Source organism: Urocitellus parryii, chromosome 8 (assembly GCF_045843805.1).
Source record: "Urocitellus parryii isolate mUroPar1 chromosome 8, mUroPar1.hap1, whole genome shotgun sequence".
NCBI lineage: Eukaryota > Metazoa > Chordata > Mammalia > Rodentia > Sciuridae > Urocitellus > Urocitellus parryii.
Window position 1 is genome coordinate 22631739 of NC_135538.1, and position 19672 is coordinate 22651410.

The 19672-nt window shown below is 40.1% G+C and overlaps 1 protein-coding gene across 15 annotated transcripts in view; it reads left to right on the top strand.

Annotated features, from left to right (window-relative positions):
- The window catches only part of Hivep2 (HIVEP zinc finger 2), a 179597-nt gene that overhangs the window by 27076 nt on the left and 132849 nt on the right, over positions 1 to 19672 (top strand). For 10 of the 15 annotated variants that reach the window (XM_077802085.1, XM_026397625.2, XM_026397630.2 and 7 more), the window contains exon 2: positions 12534 to 12608. The exons of 4 other annotated variants lie outside the window; for them this stretch is intronic. The gene's annotated coding sequence lies outside the window, so the exon portion shown is untranslated. Of the gene's footprint in view, positions 1 to 11841; positions 11901 to 12533; positions 12609 to 19672 lie in introns of those variants that run through there. One more of the 15 variants, XM_077802087.1, reaches the window with a different exon arrangement.

Below are 19672 nucleotides of genomic sequence, written 5' to 3' on the forward strand. Positions count from 1 at the left end.
AGCCTCTGGGACAATTCTGAAAGAACCCCAGGCCTGCAGAGTTGAAAAGCCACTGCAGAGTGTCTCAGTGGTGTGGTGGGGAGGCCCTGGGTCTGTGGATGTGGTCTGTCTCAGCAGCTGTATTCAAAACTAAATCCAAAGATGAGGGATGCAGTAGGATATAAGGCTGGAAGAAGCAGCTAGAAGGAAGCAGCATCCTCATCCACAACGATTCTGTGTGCTGTTGTGGTTTTAACATTGGGATTGTTTAATCATGAGAATAAACAGGAAGGTAAAGAGGAGGAGGTTGAAGGAAACAGGTATCGAGAAGGGAAGCAGGGGTCCTGGGGGCTGTTTCATTTCATTACTAACATTGTTCTTGTTAAAATTAGAAAACTATTTAATTTATTTTTATTTTTATTTTTTGGTTTGGAGAGAGTATGTGAAACCACATGAGAAATAGAATTTGTTCATCTGATACATGGATATGATATTTAGGGGTGTTCCTTAGCTTTGGAATTCCTTGTTCCAAGGTTTGAAGCGACTTTTGGGGGCAAATATCATTTGAAGTGGGAGGTGAAGCTAGGATCCATGCAGGGCTTTAGAAACCTTACATATGACTTTGGTCTTCTCCCTAGAATGAATGGAAAGTCATAAAGGTTATCTAGGATTCTTTTTTTTTTTTTTTTTTTTAAGAGAGAGAGAGAGAGGCGGGGGGGGGAATTTTAATATTTATTTTTTAGTTCTCGGCGGACACAACATCTTTATTTGTATGTGGTGCTGAGGATCGAACCCGGGCCGCACGCATGCCAGGCGAGCGCGCTACCGCTTGAGCCACATCCCCAGCCCTATCTAGGATTCTTAATAAAATAAATAGCGGAATATTAGCATGTTCTCCTCATTTAGAAAAGATGTATTCAATTTTCTGTTTTCACGGTTCATGTGAATAAAACCTGGTAATTTTGGAATTCACAAGCATGTAGAGTCATTAGTTTCTGTACAGTGTGTAAGTTTTACCTGAAAGTCACTCATACATCTTGTTTCTGCAGAGGTGGCTCTTACTGTTCCCTTTTCAGTCCTTGCATCAAGATCTGCCCTGAAGAATATTTGACTGTTTCATTTTGTGGATGTGGTTCTTTTTTAAAAAAAATTATTAGCATATTCTGTTTCACATATCAAGTAGATCAATAATCCTGGAGAAGAAAGAATTAGTGATAAAACCAGCTGTACATCAGATATTAAATTGTTATAAACTGTATTTACTAATATTTCAACTATTAGAATAAGAGTAGGAAGAAGTTTATATCAGCTAATCAGATTTGAAATTTTGAGTGACTAGAACTATTAACCATCTTAGAAGAAATGCATTTAAATCTAGTTATAGTACAGTGCCTATAATATTTATTGTACCTTCATTGTGCTGTAGTAGAACCTTTTGGAAAAAGCTTTGGAAAAGTGGCTTTGAATTATCTGAGTGGACAAGTGTTCTAGTGTCAGGCAGGGAGTTGAACATGTGAGTCTGGAAGAGAGGATAGGTGGAAACAGGAATTTGGGAGCCATCAGTATACAGGTTGTGTTTGAATTGGGGCAGATAAAAGGGTTTAAAGGGAGACATAGAGGGTGAGAAGAGGAAAGGACTTGGGGCTGACCCTGGAGCAACTCCAACTTTTAAAGTCCTGGTAGAAGGGATGGAGGCCTCAAGAAGATTAGGAAAGGGTTAGAGAAGCACAGCAGTCAAGAGGGTCCAGTGTCAGAGCAGCTAGTTGAGGAAGACATTTGTTTGTTTGCTGTGGCTTCTGTGATTAAGCACCACACATTAGGTGACTGAGGTCTCTATTGCCTCAGCCCTGGAGGCTCGAAATCTGAGATCAAGGTGTTGGCAGGGTTGGTTCCTTCTGAGAGTGGTGAGGGAGACACTGTTCCAGGTTCTCTCCTAGCTTCTGGTGACAGCTGGCAATCCTTGGCATCCCTTGGCTCATCATCACTCTAATCTCTGCCCCTGTCTTCACGTGGCATTCTCCCTGTGGGTCCCTGTCTGCTTATAAGGACACCAATCTTGTTGGAGTAAGGGCCAATCTCACTGGCCCTTACATCATCTTAACTAATTACATCTGAGTGACCCTGTTTCCAAATAAGGTCATGTTTTGAGGTAGGATTAGGACTCCAGTCTATCTTTTATGGGGAACACAATTCAGTGCATAATAAGAGGACTCAGATTCAATCCAAGAGGATTTCCCTCTTGTGTCCAGCCTTCCAGGAAAGGCAGGGCAATCAAGACAGAGTTCTGGTTCTCACACTTAGTTTAATACAAGGTAGACAGTATTCTGTCCAGAGAGGTCCAGATCAGGTGTTTATGGTAGCTGAGAAGGTGATGGATGGGAATAGGAAGAATGCCAAATGGGAAGAAGATGGGAAGAACATTTCTTAGAGGTGAAATTTGAACTGGGCCTTGGTGGGTGGGGTTCAGGATTTAAATTTATGGAACATGAGGTAGAGAGGGAATTATGGGAGAGGAAAACCTGCTCAATGACTTGAACTGGAGAAGTATTCACAGTGTTTTAAAAGCAGGAATCTGCTCTATGTCATTTACCTTGAAAGGATATCAGATGTGGGTGTGACAGGGAGCCTTTGGCAGGAATGAAGTTGGGTCCTACATTCAGTGGGTTCAGTCAGCAGTTGTTTACTGAGGCCCTACTGTGTATCAGGCACTGTGCCAAGGGCTGGGGTTATGTCCAGTCACCTGGTTGCTGGTCTTGAAATCCTGGGTCCAGGAGATGCTCGTGCCTCAGCCTCCCTACTATCTCTGGTAGTTGGCACTATAGGCTAGCACCACTGTCCCAAGTATCAATCATCATATCAGCATACAACTTATGGGCAAAACTATAAGAATTTTCTCTTATGACTGTGACCATTTTTAGACTTGTTAATTTAATAATAGTAACTAATAGTAATCAAGCAGCTTATTCAGGAATAACCACTATGGTAAATTCTTTACCTAAATTAATCAGCCATTACCAAAACCTTATGATGTAGTTTCCCTCCATATTTCATAGACTCTAAGGTGCCATAGGTTATAAGGTGGTACTGGATATACCACTAAGAAAGAAATAAAAGACTTCCAATTAATTGAAAGATGCCATTGATAGACACATTTTGGTTTCAAAAATATGAAAAGATGCATGTGTGGGCTGGTGTTGTGGCTCAACAGTAGAGCACTCACCTAGCACATGCGAGACCCTGGAATTGATCCTCAGCACCACATATAAACAAACAAACAAACAAATAAATAAAGGTATTTAAAAAAAAAAGAAAAGATGCATGTGTTCTAGATTTGGTGGACAACTTAAATGTTTGGCACATGGTAACTGGCTGACAGATGAGAAAATCTATGGTGCTGAGAAGGTAAATGAATAGCTTTTCCAAGATTACACATGGGTCCATGGTGCACCAGAGCCTGGTCTTCCCATTGCCCTCCACTGTGTACTGTGGATGCAAACTCTGAGCACATTGCAGCTGACTTTTTTTTTTTTAATGTATGTAGAGCCTGATAATGTTTTAGGGCTCCTGTCTGAAGTTTTGGAGTACGTTATTGGAGGAAGAGGTGTGTGGAGATGTGCAACTTGTAATTGATGATTTGGCAGGTCAGGGACTCTCTTTTTAATCTACAAAGATAACAATGGAGGAAGGCCATCATGGTGAGCCAAGAGATGGAGGCAAAGGTGAGCAGGGGCCAGAGCAGGTGACTTTTCTTATGGAAAATGATGTGTCTTCAGCCCGTTTTAAGTTTCACTTCTGAAGACCACACTCAGCTCCCCCACCCGCCTTGCCCTAATCTTTATCTTGAATCTCTCGGTTGTCATCAGAGGTGCTGTTACTGTGTTGCTTGGTTTCATTTCCTGTGAAGTTCCCTTTCCTCTGGTCTAAGGTGGCCCTGTAGGTATCTCTAGCTTCCAAGGCTTGTGGGAAAGTGCCCAGATGCTTAGTGTAGAATGGGAAACTGCATTAAATTTGGCTGAATAAACAGTAAGTGGTGAGGTGCAGGCTGATTGCTTCTCTTCCTTGTAAATATTTTCCATCTTCATAGTGACATCCAGTGTGTTTTTGATACATGGGGTTTTCCCCTCAAGTATTGTTTTTTTGAAAATCAGATATTGTTCATATTTCATATACTTTGAAACTATCCAAATGATCATATGAAGGAAACTTACCTTTTGAGTGGTCTGGAGGTAGTTCTCAGAGTCAAAGTGGAAGTTTTCCTTTGGGTCCTAAGGCTTGAGGTTGGAGGATGTTGTATATCCATGAGTGAATCAAACTGACACACACACATTTTTTTTTAAATTTTTCCCTTTTTAAATACTGGGGATTGAACTCAGGAGTGCTTAACCACTGAGCAACATCACCAGCCCCTTTTTACTTTTTATTTTGAGACATAATCTTGCTAAGTTGCCGAGGCTAGTTTCAAACTGTGATCCGCCTATCTCAGCCTCCTGAGTCACTGGGATTACAGGAATTCGCCACCTATGCCCAGCTGACAAACCTTTTTTGAAAAGCTGGTATAAAGCTAAGCAAGCCACTGTGAGTACTGGATTGGTCACCTGCAGTTGTGAGGGGCCAGTCTCTGTGTGCTGGCTGTTGACGGTAAACAGTGCAGGCAATAATAGCCCAGCACTCTTCCAGTTGATGTCTGCTAAGTACATATTCACACTTTAAAAATAATTTGATTATTATTTTTTCCTTTTAGATGTGCAGCAAAAACAGCATTTCCATCTGAGTAGTAGAAATGATCACAACACCTTACTGTGCTTTCAACTCTTCTTACTTCTTCCCTTCTGTTAGATCTCTGGATTACAGAATCTCCTATCTGCCCCAAAAGATAATATATATTTGAAAAAACTTCTTTTCAGGTTGGTCTTTCCAAACCAACATCACAGCTTTTTTATAATCTTGCAGGGCATTTCCTTTTCTCTTTGTGTTGACTGTGGTACCAAGAGCTATGATGATACATATTTTCCCCTTGATCTCAGATGTCTTCTGGCAATTGCCACATCTCTCCAAGACCCACTTGAAAAATATTTCCTTTTAAATTCTGACCCCAGTCTTGTTTTGGGAGTCTTCATTTTGAGTCCTAACTGCATTCTGCTCACGCTTTGACTCTGCCCTTCTCAGTGTGTGTGTGCCCACCATGTCCTGGAGTCCCAAAATGTTTCATGTTCTTTTCATATGCCTGTGCTTTAACTTCCTGATTGGAATGCAAACTCCCTGGTAAGAGTCAGGCTTTAAAGTTTATTTTCTTGATCTTTTTAAACTTAATTTTATTCAGTGTTTGTAGAGAGTGGTGCTCAGTCCATGTTACATTATGATGGTTCAATGGAGAACATGGGTCTTCATTAAGCCTGTTTGACTGTTAAGATTAGTGGTGTCAAGGTGTTTCATCTACAGCTGTTTATCAAGTTTTTTTTTTTTTTAAATCAGATCCTCAAGCTCTATAAATGTGATTCTGCAGGTCTGAGATGGGACCTTGTATTTTATGAAGCAAATCAGGAAATTCTGATGCAGGTAATCTGAGGCCTGCTCTTTGAGAAATAATGGTCAATATATTAAGATACCATTTCTAAGGACTCAACATATAGAAGATTTCTCTGGCAGTAGGGATATTGCTTTTTAAGAAGTATATATTTTTTTTAATTTTCTTTTAAAAGGGGTTGTAGAAGAGGGAGGGACTTTTTGGGTAAAACATTTGTTTAAATTATCTTCTTAAATGTATGGCAGGGTCATTTGGACATTAAAACTATCACATCAAAGAGAAGGAATTGATAGTGCATGAAATGATTTCCTCAAACCACAATGATAGAAAACACTTATTCAGCCTCCTCTCAGAGCTTGTTTGTCCTTATTTTAGTCTCAGTTTTAATTAATCATCCCTGGAAAAAGGGCAATATACGGGAAGCATGTAGAAACAGTGCCACTGGTACAGGATGGCACACTGATTGCAAATGTAATAGCTGACATCCTGAAAGTGAAAAAGGAAATACATGAAGTATACAAATCAGAAATGAGATCTTAAAAGGCAGCATAAAAATGTAGACCAGGAAGGAAGCTGAAGAAGGAAGGGGGAAACAACTGCTGGAGGTATCCCTGAGAGCTACCCCAGTTGACAGTAGTGACTGATTGTCTTTCTTAGACCAACTCCATCCAGTGCTGGATCCAGGTTTTCACGTGGTGCCTGGCTCATAGGAGAAGCCCCACAGGGTTCTCAAACTCTACATTAGTGAATTGAAACAAGGAATCAAATAAATAGGATTCTCTGGTCATTTATGTTCATGATAAGGACCCTGAGACATTTCTGATTAAAAAGAGAGGCAAGCAGTTTTTGCATTTTAGATCTATAGAAGCTCCAATGTTTTTGTGTGTGAAGGCTTAGTTGACATGCTTAGTACACTGTTCATTATCAGATACTCTACTCTTTAACAAGTCTCTTCACCCCCTACCTTTTACATATTTAAATGGTTGAAGATGCTCGTGATATATTTTTCAGATTATACATGCCCATGGATGTGATATGTATTAAAATATTTTGACTCATCAACCAATATACAGCATACGAATGCACAATATATTTTAAAGTCTTCAAAAATATTCAGATAGATTTCTTATATAGGTAGAGAGGAATCTATATGTATCAATTTGAAGATGTCTCCTTTCTATATAGCTAATGTAAAATCATATTTTATGTAGCTAATCACCCTCTAATAGATCATAATGGTGTCCCTGAAGCATGGAACATCTATTAAAATAGATATTTTAGCACGGGTACTAAGAGAATGCATATTATATGCTGGGCAGACACATGAGCTCTATAGAGTAAAGAAAGCCATATTTTGATACCTCTAAATATATCTCTCTAGCTGCTTTACAAGTGTTTTAGATTTGTGATCTTTTAAACTTGCCCTTCGGTATACTTTCATTAACTGAAAAAGATTTCATTTTATTTTTTTCTTATAGGATGGGTCTTGCTTTGTTGCTCAGGCTGGCCTCAAACTCCTGAGCTCAAGAGATCATCCTGCCTCAGCTTCCCAAACACCTGCATGTGTGCCACTATGCCTGGCTAAAAAAAATTATTTTTGATTTTATACAAAATGGATCAAATTGTATTTGGTTATTTTGTACTTTCTTTCAATTTTTAATTGGTTGTGCAGAACTTGGAATTTATTTTTTTCAAGGGAAGGAAGGAAAAGATGAGGGGGAGTATTTCTTTGACAGTAACATCCTACAACTGAGCAGGTCCTCTCAACCCACTGGTTCTGAAAGCATGAAGTTATCAAAATTTACCTCTAGTTCTCAGATTGCTGTATTTTATTTTAGTCAAAATTATGCTCTCAAACTTTTCTAGTTCATGAATCATCACTTTCCCTTCCCAGTCATAAATACCAGCCACCAATGATTGAAGTACCTGATCTGATTTTGGCAGTGGGCTAGGAACCCTGTGGAAAGGTAGGTGAATCTCATGCCATTTATGTTCTCAGGGAGCCTAGAGACGAGGATTAGTGATGAGACTCAAGCACTCTAACCCATTATACTAGAAGACAGAATAGGAGAAAAACGAGGCATAAACCAAATGCAGTGAAAGTTCAGAGAAAAAGATGAGGACCTGTTGCAGAAACCATGAAGGAGTTTATGGAAGACGTGGGCCTTCAGGCGTGGTTTAGCCTCATTGGAAACAGAGATGGGGTTGGGAGATTGCACTCCTGGTGGAGATGATGTCATAGATGAAAATGGGATCACCTCGTAAGGCTGTGTGAGAGTTGGATATTACCAGACTATTGAGGGCACCTCTCATGTGGACTGGACATAAATGGTGCCCCTGCAGTCGTGCAGCATAGTGGCCGTGAATGAAAGCCAGGAGACGGGAACTGTGCATACGTTTGATCTGGAATCATATGCATCCAGGACTCCTGGATCCATTGTGATGGATCTCGAATGAGACAAGTGAAGTTGCTGTATTTCTTTCATTGGGCTGTTAACCTAAAAGGCCTTTAAACCCACTCAAGTTTGAGTTTCTATGATTTCTCTAATTCAGCTGGTAACAGGGATCTGAGGAAGATAATTTTGAGCAATGGAGTGCCTCCAATTTTCAGAAGATAAGAATTATTAGTAATATATAAAGTGAGACAAATTGAGAAATTACTAGACTTCAGATGTGTTTAAAGAGGTTCTGAGTCTTGAAGGCCATCCCAGCGAAGTTGGAATAATTTAGCAAATTGGTACTAGCCTACCCTCACCTTGATGCCATATTTACCGCTTCGGTGTCACACTGAGACCTCTGTACTCTGATTTCTCATTTGGCATTTTTATTAATAAGCTTCACAAGAAAACCAAAAGAACAAAAACCAAAACTCTGACAAATAGAGCTACCAGCTTCCAACTTCTTTCTCCTTTGGTATCTTGTCCTTTCGTCTCCCTGTGTCATGAGCTTTTTGTGCTTTTGCAAATGGGCTTTTTCTCTTGGTGCTGGGCGTGGGCTGTCTTCTGGCAGTGGTCCTGTGGATGGCTTACTAATGATCATGGTGGTTTCCTTTGGGGTTTTGACCCTTCTTTAGCTCTTGGTTCATGAATTATGAGCCCCAGAAGGAGGTTAGCTAATAGGCTGTTGGAGCAGGACAGAGGCAAAGTAAGGAGGTCCAGATTACAGGGGCGAGTTCAGGTATTCATGGATTCATTCAAGTTTACAAAGTAGTGCTACTGAAGGTGGACACTGGATTCGGGTGGTGTTCCTCTCCCATCCTGCTTTGTATCGCTGTGCTCTTTCTGCCCCCAAATTCTCTAAACAGTTTGAGATTTCTTCACGACAGCTGATTCTCTCCAGGGGTAGCAGCAAGACCTCTGGTGGTGTTAGAAGGCGACAACCCTGGCATGGCAGCAGCTGGTTTTATTTTTGGTTTTTGTCAGGTGTTTGTAAGTTGAGAACTGCCTGTATTCAAACAATGTGATGTGGTGGTGTGTACTGGGCTCCTGCAGCAATGGTGGATGTGGTACAGTTTAAAGGATAAAAATGAAGAGTCCTTAACATCACATTCTGCAGTAAGCTTTTAAAAAAACCTGGGCCTGCATTCGTGGCTCAAAGAATATGGATGTACCATGGCTCATTCACAGTTGCATTTCATGTAAAAATCTGAGTTTTGCTTTGTTTTTGGAGATCTTGCCACCAGTGAATTCTCTTGTGGAACATCACTGTTTTATGGTGGGGAGATTTTGGTGCATTTGGGAGATCTTATTTTGTGGCCTACCAGATTACTGTAACTCATTCGTTTTTGGAAGATTGTTTTCCCTTAAGTGGTTTTGAAGATAAACTGTTATACTGGAATATTATAAAATAAATGGGCAAAGAAAATTATCTCAGCAGCTATTAGGAAGATAGAGTTAGGTTAGTTTTAATAAGTGATGAAATTGAGAAGAGACATGATCAATCAGTCCACTGTTACCCCAGGATCAAGATACACAGGTTGTCCATGGTCATTTAACAGAGAAGTCATGATGTGGGAATATCCAGTTGAATGTCTGATACACTTAGAAAAGCTGAGAATGAATTTTGTGATAGAAGAAAACTAAGATGATAAATTACTCTCACAGAGTATCATAGGCCATGGTTTTATGCTGTAATGTCTATATAGGTAGCTATGTTCTCATTTGTTATCTTCTCTGGTGGAAATATTTTCTCCCTCACTCTGATCATGCAATCATTTCCATTGGGTTGCCTTATTTTCTTTCAGAAAGAGCATATGTCCACACAGACTTATGATTTAGATCCGAGTACACCTGTGGAAAGTATTAATGGTACATGTGTGATAGTGTTTGGAATGAAATATCACATTCATCTCTAATTCTGGACCTACCATGTTTTCTCACAGGCTTTATTTTGCCTTTTTGAGTTTGATTTCCTGTCACACAGCATGATTTAAAAAGATATATTGTTCAACAACAAGATTTCTAAGGAAATAGTTAATATAAAGGAAAATATATGTGGCCCTGTAACCCTTTCTCTCTAGCATTGTTTTTCTCATGTTAATTACTAAGTTTTCCAGAAATGATTTTTAAAGAGAAGTGCCTAAAAGGGATGACTAGATCATTCTTGTGGATGATGACCGTAAAAAGTGGAAGCAAATGTAGAACTGTGTCTTCAAATTCATTTAAATAATTTCCCCCTTTTTCTTTTGGAGGGACCTGTCTAATGCTACTTGAACTTCAGAGAGGACAAATTGGGTTTGTAAATCTGAAAACTGCTAGAAGTTCAAGTTTTGTATTGATACAGAGTTTCACATTTCTGTTTAGTCCGCAGTGAGTGAGCGCAGGGTCCCTTGCTCCTCATTCTGTCACTCAGTGCTGGCATTAGCTCTGTTCCCTAGAATTTACAGCTAGATGACTGATCACTCTTAGGAACACTTTCCATGGGCTAAGTCTTCAGAGATTAATTGCAAATAGCAGATTCCTACCCAGGTATGCTTTAACGTTGGGACTTTTTTTTTTTCTTTTCACTTTGTTGTGTTTAAATAATCATCAGTAGGAGAGAAGAGAGACAGGAGAGAGATGGATACCGTGGACTCAAGAAGGTATCTTTGGTGATAACGCTTTCTTTAAAAATGAATCCAAAAGAGCATCATTGGAGTGTTGATTTTACCTTTTGGTTCTGTTTCACTCACCCTTGATATCAGCCATTAGAACCAGTGAGTGAATGATGGGAACTACTTGAGTCATTTGCCCACAGAATCTAGAGTCCATAAGAGTGAAGTCCCTGAGAGGACAGTCTGACAAGAAAGCTTTTGAGCCTGTAAATGATTATTCATGTTCTTGTTATTAAGAGACATAGATGAGAGTGGAGATAGTGGTTTAACGTCTACCTTCAATCAACAGCAAGCAAGGGCAGATCTTTTGAAAATCTGCTCTCTGACCTGAAAACAATTTTGTTTTCAAATCATTGTTTGAAGTGCTTTTTGGAGGCTCATTACATTTGTTGGAGAACAGTACTCCAGCAAGTTCAGTAAGCCCAAAGTTTTAAATTCTGTGTCTAGAATGGTGTCGTGTTGTACAGTAGTAATTCTATAAATTATTTGTAATAAAGGTGAAAACACCAGAGAAAATATCTATCCATATATCATTCCCATTTTGACAAAGGGACACTGTTAGGCATTCCAAAGCAGCTTCAGTAGTTCAGCAGTTGAGATATTCTGCCCTCCCACCCCCGCTCCCTCTCGACATCCTGTTTCATCACAAATATTTATCATTTTATTCATTAGTTCTCCACCTGCCTTGTGGCTGCTGTGGTTGCTTGCTGTCACTCAGCCAAGAGACTGGGGAATGCCTGTCCACAAGTAGCATGGTGCATCTGGGGCAGGGTGCTCAGAGTCCTGGGTGTTGTACTATTGGTGCCAGGCACTTGTTATGGAAATATACATACTGTTTGTGGTAAGAAGAAAACTCAAGTGTACAACATTTGAAGGTGTTTCTGTAAGGTCTTCTGGAAGTGTCAAAATAAGAGAAAAATTACTCTCAAAACAAAATTACCACTGAAAAGGCCAGTTTATTTGAGTGGCTGGTTAACAGAACCGAAGAATTTGGTTTGCATGAGAAGTCCAGTTAGTATTAATTAGCTACTCACTTTTAAAATATTAAATGCAATATGACATGTAATAGCACCACAGAGTACACCATGACAAAAGCCCTTTGTTTCATAAGGGTTAGAATTTTTTTTTTTAAAGTGGGGATTAAATTCAGGAAGCCTTAACCATTGAACCACATCCCCAGCCCATTTTATTTTTTTATTTTCAGATGGTGTCTCAGTAAGTTACTTAGGGCCTGGCTAATTGGCTGAAGTTGACCTTGAACATGCAATCTTCCTGCTTCAGCTTCCTGAATTGCTAGGATCACAAGTATGTGCCACCATACCCAGCTTGGCATTTTTTTGAGTATTGACCAGAAATTTTGTAAACTGAGGTTATGAGTTTCAGTGTAGAATACCACACAGGGGTGGCACCCATCTCATTGTGTTCTGTTGGAGGAATGTCATATCAACATGCCTTATTATCACAGTGACGTTAACTTGAGATCTTGGTTAAGGTGGAGTCTGCCAGGATTTTCCATTGTAAAGTTATTACTTTTCTCTTATTGTTTCTGTATTCTGTTCATAAGGGGAGAAGACTTGTACTTCATTTCTCTCAGGGAGGGAATATCTACATGAATGATGGATTGATTTCAGTATGGACTCATGTATATTTAATTTATTCTTTGGGTTATCATCCAGTATACTACCACCATTTATTTTGTTGCCCATGAACTACTTTCTAAATTTTATTTTGCTGAGTGCTCTAGTATTACCTACAGTTTGGGGCAGCATGTATTACCCACCTGTTCTGCCTTGCCCTTCTCCATGCTCACATTCTCATATTTCAAACAGACAGATTCAGTTTTGTAGCTCTGGTTAACATTAGGGCCATTTTCATCGTCACATTTTAATGTATGCACTGTGGGAGGAGAAGTCATAATACAAAACTTCTTGTCAGCAGATTGGTGAATTTACCTGAGAAATTGAAAATCAAGATTATGAAAACGTGTGACTAGGACCAGAAGCAGATTTCCAGGTAGGAAATCAAAATCATTTTCTTTCACTCCTTTGCACTTGTTTTTACAGAATGCAAATTGTAATTTTCTTAGGAGATGCAAAAATCCCCAAAGGAGGGACTGTATAGGTGCTATATAGGGACTGTATAGTTTGTGCTAGAAGTCACTTCGTGTTCATTTTTGAAAGATTCTTTCATTTAATTCCCAAACGGTGGATGTCTGAGCTTTGAAATGTGATCCAAGTGGAATTTAAAGAAGTCTACCTATATTTGCAAAATTATTCTAGGTATGATTTTGATTCTCAACGCCTACTTGAAAAGTAATTATCAGAGTGTAATAATATTTAGTTTTATTATGTCAGAGAAAACAGCTATTATTTATGAGATGTTTTATGTGTTTCACAGTATATTTATTAAGTATGGATTGATTCATATTTTATACTTCTCATAAACTCCCCTCGATATGATAAGGTCATAAACACTCCCTGTTAGAAAAGGGAGGGTTGGGGAAGCTCACAAACACACATATATATATGTTCTCAAGTTTCGGCATATGGATGTAATAAAAACAAGCATCAGTTTGCCAGCAGCTTCCATTGTGGTAATCTGACAGGGAATAAGTTCAGAACATGAAGACAACTGCAAATCTGAAATATAAGTGGAGTTAATATTATGCAGTGATTCTTACCTCCATTAGAAGTAGAAAAGCCAGTGATCCTTCCATCTGAACTAACAGCGGGCGCAGCTCCATGGCAACACAAAGAACCTAGTCTGTCGAGGGTGTGCATACACAAATGCATTCAAAGCACGGGGTTGGGAGTGAGTGTGGGGGGAGCCCAGCCCTCCAAGTCTTGCCCACACATTTTTATGTATTATAATCAGATCTTTGTGCCAGGAGGCTTGACAGGAGTTCATGTCAGCTGCCCTCTGGTCTCTCACATGAGCCAGCCTGGCTGCCATCACCCACCTCTCCTCTCTCCAGTGAAGAGCAAGAAAAGGCAATTCAAGAACGCAAATACAGGAAAACGCTCTTCTCCCCCTCTCTTCTCGGAATGTCAACGTGGTTTTTGCTTTTCTGTGTGTGTCTGGGGGGCTTTGTCGGCTGCTCTCCACAGGCTTATTCCAGGAAGAGCTATTAAACTGGCCCTTTACCTGTGAAGTATAGGGGCTGGCGAAAACTGGAGTCAGTTTTCCCTCCCTGGGAAGGGGCACCTGCATAGGTCCCCTGCTGTGTTTTGAATTTTACTGAAGAGCCACGTGGCTGTGGAGTGACTGGTGAACTAAGCATTTGTGCCAACAGTTTCTGGGCCCTCTCACAACTCTCATACATCAAGGCTCTTCTCTCACTATGCAAAACAGATATACCCATCTTCAGCAATCCTAGCACATCACCCCAGTAATCCTTTACTCACCCCAGCAATCCCATCATTCCATCCGGCAGTCCCAACACATCCACCCAGCAATCCCAGCACACTCACCCAGCAACCCCACCACACTCACCAGCAGTCTCAGCATGCTCTGCCAGTAATCCCAGGACACTCACAAGGCAATGTCATCACTTTCACCCAGTAATTCCAGCACACTTATCTCCCAATCCCAGGACACCCTACCCCAGCAATGCCACCACATTCATCTAGCTATCCCAGCACACTCACTCAGTAACCCCACCCCGTCCTTAGCTTAGTTTCTTCATCTACAAGTACCTGCAACCCTGCTTGACTATTTACATGTCTATGTTCCTGTTCTGCATCTTAGAAATGATAGAATAATTCAGGAAACATTTATCTTTGCTGTGTTCCAGTTTAGCTGATCCAAGAGATAAATGTACTTTTGTTTTTTTTTTTTTTCTCTCTTCTATTACTCTGAGAATATTCTTTGATAAGACATAAACCCCTCTTGTTTTACCCCAGAGTTTGAAGTTGATTATGAATGGTTATCTCCAGTAGATTCAGGGATATTCTGTGTGATATGACTCTTTACCTTTTTCGTTTCACTCTGAATCTTTATCACGCCGAACATCACAGATGGCTCTGGTGGTGGTGGAAGAGATTATCATGCAAGGCTGAAGAGATAGACAATGTTATGTTCTGGAGGACGCTTAAACTACAGCTCACTGCTCCTTCCAGCTCATACTTTGAGCTACTTTCTAGTTCACATAGGGAAATAACCCAGTCCTTCCCCATTGTTTCTGCTTGGAACATTCTCTTTGGATTTACTTTAAAAAATTATTTGCAATTAAGACTACCTGTACATATGGATAGTTTAACTCATTTACTTGTCCCAGTATTTTTTACTTAACTACTGTGTACAGGCCTGAGCTTACAAAAAAGAATCTGCCTCTAAGATCTAATTGTCTAGAAGTGAAGACCGCTCACTGCAAAAAAAAAAAAAAAAAAAAAAAAAAAAGATAAGAATCCACACACAATATATATTGTGAAATGGCTATCTGAGATTCGAGAAGAATGCACTAGGCTTAGCTGTGTCATGAAAGCAGCACTCAGCTTTGCTTGAGAGGCTTGACAGAGGAGTAAATGCTTGAGCTGCATCTTGCAGGATGGGTGGGAATTTGAGAGACAGCATTGGGAAGGGCATTGCAAGAAGTTCAAGCCCTGGCATGCAGAGCCCGAAAGACATGGAAACAGCAAGGTGCTTTTGTGACTGGTAAATCTTCTCATGGTTGGATTACAGAGTGGGAGAAGGAGATGTGGAGGCACCAGGGGATGATCTGGAGCTCTGGGTGGGGACCAGGTCAAGCAGGGTATGCCATGCTGGTGTATTTGACATCTCTTCTATCAACAACAAGGAGAGCTGGGTTCAAATTTGCATGTTACAAAGATCTCCCAATCAAATTTGTGAGAATGAATTAGAGGAAAGCAAGCCTGGATTTGGGAGACAGGGTATACAGACAATTACAGCCATGTTCAAAAGAAAATTAAAATAAAAGCTTGGACTCATGCTATCATACTGAGAATAGTGCTTGGGAAACAGTGCTGAGTGACCTATGGAGGGAGGGAGAGGGGTCCCAGGACTGCAGCTTGGGTAGAGATGGCAGTTCCCAGGATAAGGAAGGTGAGCAGGCCTTTGAGAAGAGCAGTGACCTGTATTTTGGATTTGTTGAATTTATGGTCACGTGTATATGGAGATATATCTGGTTTTGGAATAAGACCTGAGTTTCAATTTTAGCTCTCGAGCTTCTCGCCTGTATATTTCTGTATTTTTATTTTATTTTTATTTTTATACTGGGAATCGAACACAGGGGCACTAGACCTCTGAGCCACATCCCAAGCCCTATTTCGTATTTTATTTAGAGGACAGGGTCTCACTGAGTTGCTTAGTACCTCACTTTTGCTGAGGCTGGCTTGAAACCCTCAATCCTCCTGCCTCAGCCTCCCAAGCTGCTGGGATTACAGGCGTGCACCACTGTGCCCGGCTTGCCTGTGTATTCTTATGTAAGTGGCTTTACTTCTGAGAACTTTGGTTTCCTGGTCTGTAAAGGTGCTGGTGGTGGTAGGGGTAATAATTATAACTTGCAGGCTCTTCTTGATGGGTGGAAGAGATAATGTATATAAAGCTCCTGACTGTGATTTTCAAATAAAAGGCAGTTATTATCACGATAGTATCTTCAGACAGATATCAGGACCAGGACCTGGAAAATTCAGAGCTCAGAGTCAAGGGCATGAAAGAGACGGAGTCACAAGTTAGTTGGTGTCACTGAGATGCATGCTCATTCATTCAGAATCATTTAGCGAGAGCAGACACGTATCCGTGTCTGTGCGGGAACTAGGGAAGTCAAGAGGAAAAAGATAGCTCCCGGCCACAGGAGTCTTAGAGCCTGCAGGGTAAGACAAGAGAAGGCCATCAAGAGCTTTTTGAATAAGGAGAGGATCAGCAGCAAATTAGTATATCCAATTGTGTGTGTTTGTGTGTGTGTGTGTGTGTGTGTGTGAGATATCACATGCATACAGAAAAGAATGTAGACAGTTGGATGAACTTTCACAGACTGAACAAACAGATCCATGAAAAACCAGAACATTATAAGCATTCCAGAACCCTTCTCCTGCCCTTTTCCAGTCACAACAGAACCCAGGGGTAACTTTCATGTCTATTAGCTTTGCCTGGTTTTGCACTTCATATGTATGGAACCATGTACTCTTTCCTCTTTTGGGTCTGACTTATTTCACTCAGTGGTGTGTTAGTGAGATCAGTGTGCACTGTGCCTAACAATCATTCATTCTCGTTACGGTACCGAACTTCTTGTATGATGTGACTTATTCATTCCACTGTGGATGAATTTGGATTGTTCTTGGTTTTGGCTGTGACAACTAGGGCTTCCATGGATATTAGAGTACATGTCTGCTGGGTGTGGCCTATGGTGGAATTACTGGATTGGGGACATGTGTGTATTCAGCTGTAGTAGTTTTTGCCACACAGAAAGTGGTTGTGCGAGCTTATATTGCTTCCAGCAGTGCACTAACTGGTCCCCCTGGTTGTGTATTTCCATATTCTCATTTCTGTCATTGGTGGTTATTTAGAGGGATAATCTTATCATGTTAATTCTCATTTTTTTTTTTTTTTGGTGGTTAATGACAGTGAGCCTCTTTCCATGTGTATTTTTGGCCACACACTAGATACTCCGTTTTATAAAATGCCTGGTAAAGTCTTTAGTCCTCTTTTCCATTGCATTGGGCTTTCTGCCCTTTTGCAAAATCAGTATTAAGCAATGAAAATTGTTACTGAGGACCTATTAAAACTATTCTGTCACTGGACTTAGAAGAATAATAGTCACACTTTGTGCCCTCATGAAGTTTATAATTTTGGCTGTTTAAAAAAAATTAGCTGTGCATAGGAGGAGTGAGATGATGAACAAAGGAAGACATAGGGACCAGAGAGCACTTTCCTATTCATGTAAGCCCATTTATACTTGCTGATGAGGGAAAGGTAGATGACATAAAGAAAAGGTTGAGCAGAATCCTGGAGTGGCCAGGCTGCTCTGAGCTCTGGAGAGGTCTGAGTGGAGCAGAAGAAGGTATTTTACTAAGAAATAGATGTAGAAATTATGCATTGAGGCAAAGTTTCCTTGAAAAGTTTGCTATTTTATTTTATTGATTTTTTTTTGTGAAACATAAGACAAATTCATTTGTTTGTGTAAAATGGATAATATGGATGAAATGGGTATATTTGGAATGGTATCTGCTCCTCCAGAAAAGTGTGCTGAGCAGAGCCTGTTGGAATGGTAGTGCCAGCGTGCAGAGGGCCGGACCAAAGTAGTTCAGCCTTCATAGCAGGTGGTTTTTCCCTCAGCCACTTTGAGGAGGTGATACAGGAATGGAATGAGCAATGATCCAGCATGCATGGTTGTGGGGATGGGCATGCAAGGTGGCAAATGAATTGGAAGGCTGACAAGTGAAAGGGTGAAATGGTTTACAGTGGGATCTAGACTTTGGAGCAAAAGAAATCTGCAGGTAGAGGAAGAGGAGAGGAGGAGATGGAGAAGGGGTGCAAACTGTCAGAAGCAACGAGTTGAGAAGCTGAGCATCTCAGAGGTTGAAGAACAACCAACACAGCATGAAGGTGAATGGTTAGGTGATGTGATAGGATTGACTACGGTAGCCTGTCATATTAATCCAAATAATCTGAACTCCCTGTCAGGTTTTATGGAAAAATCATCAAACATTTAAGCAAATAAACTCTCATGAAGGTTACATTTCAAATTTTAGCTTCTCTGTTACATTATTAGTAAATACATATTTTTTATTAAGTGACGTCTTCTGAAGAAGTTCCATTAGAGCCTTTATCTCTAACATCAACCATTAGTTAGCTCAATAAGCGGTTTGGATAATGAGGGTTAATGGAAGGATCCAAATGGTCGGTTTTATGCTAGAACAAAACACTGAAAATAAAAATCTGTTGCTTTAGTAACCTCTGCTAAAACAGGTTGAGCAACTGCATTTGGAGTCCCCATTTATTCCACTCCCTGTTTTCTAGTTGTGTCTTCTTGTTGGCTATACATCTAAATACATAATAGAGAGTCTTAAAAATCTTTGGTTTAAAGTTGGTATAAAAATATCCTATTTTGTGTGACACTCTCCACTGAGGTCCAGAGAGCGAAGTTTATGTTTTCGTAACACTGGCACATACTCACTGATGAACGAAAAAGCCACCAGTAGGAAGAGTATCTATAGGAATTAACAGACTCAAAATTCAACAGTTTATGTCAACATGTAGTGAAGTTACCTGGGCAATTTCCTGAAAAAATGTAGATGTGGGAGTTGGGTCCTGGAAATGACCCTGTGGGCTGCCCTGGACTCAACTTGGAGAAGCCCACTGTGGAGCTTCACATTTTGGAAGATTGCTATGGCATGGGGCATCCCTCTGCCATCATCTTGACCAAAAAACTGAGTAAATGAGAAGAAAGGGAAATAGAAGAGAGAGAAATGATGAGAAAATAAAGTTGAAGGTAGAAAAGAGGTAAGAATTTAAGTCTTGAAGAATTCTCTAGACGTCTTCATTATAGAAAGTAAATTCCAATGGGTGCTTGATAGAATCACACCAATTTTAAGATGGCAAATGAAAAAACAATGTGAAGTGTGTAAGATTACATCAAAGAAAATCAAAAGGAACTCTCTGAGAAGAGGAAAACAGCCTATAAATTCAAAATTTGAGTATTAAAATTAAAACATAATCGTAAGTTTTTCCCAACAACCTTTTAAATTGTACTTTGATGAACAGTATTACTTGTATAAGTTTTGGTGATGAAACAGGACTGTTATAAACAATTTAATTGGATTTTTTTGTTTTTCTTCTGAATACCAACTCATGCCAATGAATCATCAAGGCAATCTTTAATTTCCAAGACTTTTCTTCAGCTCCTGGGATTGTTGTGAAAATTAGTTGAAGTCGGAGGATAGTGTCTGGCACTTAGTCAGTGATGACAGTGTAGTGGAACAGTGGTGAGCACATGCTCTGGGTGCCAGAGACGCTGGGTTCAAATTATTGCTCTGATTCTCCTTTGCTCTGCACCCTTGAGCCACTTAAATTGATTCAGTTTCCTCATCTGTAAAATAAGAATAACAATGGTGTTTACC